General features: G+C 35.5%; 1 pseudogene; it reads left to right on the top strand.

The window, feature by feature from the left end:
• The first annotated feature begins 1025 nt into the window (after positions 1-1025).
• Positions 1026-1152, top strand: LOC116587300 (annotated as a pseudogene).
• Positions 1153-2440: the final 1288 nt, after the last annotated feature.

Raw genomic sequence — 2440 nt, 5'->3', positions numbered from 1 at the left:
CACTCAGCGTCACTGACACAGTATGTGTAATAGGGGATGACAATCTTGGGAGACTTAGAATTCTGTCTACCACAAGATCTAATTTAAATCCTATCAGTTCTACGTGGCCTTTGAAGAAATATTTTTAGAGACGTCCTTGAGGATTTCTTTCCATATGAGTATCTTTCCTGGCATTTGAAAAAAAAAAAAATCTGTGATACATTCTTTTTCTTTAAAAGTTTGTGAAAGTGTCATATATAGATAAATGTAGAAGAAAATGTATGATATGGGTAAATTTGTAATGAAATATGTATTCTGAAACATCTAATTTTAATACCTGTTGTTATTATAAATTAACATAGCATTATAAAAAATTAATTTGCCTTGGGGTGCCTGGGTGGCTCAGTGGATTAAAGCCTCTGCCTTCAGCTCAGGTCATGATCCCAGGGTCCTGGGATCGAGCCCCGCATCGGGCTCTCTGCTCAGCGGGGAGCCTGCTTCCCCCTCTCTTTCTGCCTCCCTCTCTGCCTACTTGGGATCTCTGTCTGTCAAATAAGAAAAAACAATTAATTTGCCTTGAATTGTTTATGCTTTTAGGGCTGGTAATCCCACTTTTATTAATGATCTACCCTAGGAAAATGAAGACAAGGAGAAACCCTTCTGTACAAAAATGTTTATTTTAATACTTTATTATAGTAAATGTGTGAACAAGTTACAAGTTGGGGAAATGTTAAGGCACTTAGAGTGAACTCCATAGATATATATTGTATAATAAACATAAATATTGTAAGTGGGGGGTGGCACCTGGCTGATTCAGTCAGTAAAGTGTATGGCTCTAGATCTTGGGGTCATGAGTTCAAGCCCTGCATTGGGTGTAGAGATTGCTTAAATAAACTTAAAAAAATATTAAAAAAATATAAATACCATAAGAGTACAAAAGATATATACAGAATATGTGAGATATAGAACATAAAATTATAGGTACACTATGACTACAACTATGTGAAATAGGAAGTGGTAACTGCAGGGCTAGAATAATTTGTGGAATCGCTTCTCAGCCTTTTGGCTAAGATCAAGTGTAGAATAATTTGTGGGAAAGCCCTTGATGAAACAGGTTAACATATCAGATATATATTTTTATATTTTTAAATAATTTGTTTAAGTCTACCAAAAGGTTTATACAATGTATAAAACAAAATTAAGTCAGATTCTCAAGTGTCTGGAAAAGAGTAGGTGTGGACCTCCTTGACTTCTGATTCCCTTTCATCTGAAATCTGCTGAGCCTTTACTAAGTGAAGGGTGAAATCTTCCTCTGCCATTGATGAGAACTAAGTGAATTATAGTGGGAGTAGATAGACCTGGCCCTTCCCTTCATGATGATGACTAATTGACAAACTGTCTTGATGGGGTGTGACCTAGGGCTGACCCTTGATGACTGGGGATAGATTAAATACAGAATGCTCACTTTTCCTTGCTTTTCTATGAGATTTCATATGGGACTGGTCTATTGTTAGCAAGAAGGAATTACTAGATCCTTTTAATAAATATATCAGTACTGAAGCTACCTGAGATGATAGTTTAGTTATAAAGTCAATTCTCTCGTCCTGGGCAGAAACCTTTTCCAGTGCCTGTGTGAGAGATATCTCTATCTTGCCCCTGCCATGTGTAATGTAAACTTTTTACCACTGAGTGTAGCCTGTGTTTTTTATTAAAAACAAAAACAAAAACAAAATTTCTTTGACCACAGACCACTTTTCATGGAACAGATCTTAATAGATTGTCCTCAGAAACACAATTTGGGAAAGACTGAATCATAAATAATCCTTTAATCCTCATATAAAGAGTCATGTCAAATAAAGAAATTTGAGATGTGTAAGAGAGATTATATTTGTTTTTCAAGGTCCCAAGGGGGTTAAAAACTAGAATAAAAGAATAAAATTAGACTGAGTTAGGTAACTATGTAAAAAGATGGCTTTATTCTAGAAGTCAAGCTTTCTCCAACATGGATTTAATGATCATTTGTTGTGAATACTATGAAGAAGATTCAAGAGTTAGACAGGAACTTAGAAGAGTTAGGAAGATTTGTGATTTTCAGCCCTGTCTGAGCATCAAAATCTTCTGAGAAGTTTATTTATAAAAGAGAGGGAAAAAAGGAAGGAAGGGGGCAAAAAAATAAAAAATGACAACAAAAAACACCTGGACCCCATCTAAGCCCTACTGAATTGGAGTATCTGGATTTGGAGCCTAGAAATTTGAATTTTGAATAAGCTGCTTGGTGATTCTTTTCTATACAGTTAAGAGAATAGCAAATGAAAACAAATGAACCAAATGGCTTTTTAAGGATACTCGCACCCATAAAAATCTGTTTCCATGGTACAAACAACAGTATGGCAAATTAGGCAATTAGGAATGCTGAGCAAATGACATTGCTTGTCATTTGAGAATCAGAGAGCAGAGACCT

This window comes from Mustela erminea, chromosome 3, assembly GCF_009829155.1.
Source record: "Mustela erminea isolate mMusErm1 chromosome 3, mMusErm1.Pri, whole genome shotgun sequence".
Taxonomy (NCBI): domain Eukaryota; kingdom Metazoa; phylum Chordata; class Mammalia; order Carnivora; family Mustelidae; genus Mustela; species Mustela erminea.
The sequence above is the reverse complement of the archived record's forward strand: the minus strand, read 5'-3'. Positions and strand labels throughout refer to the sequence as shown.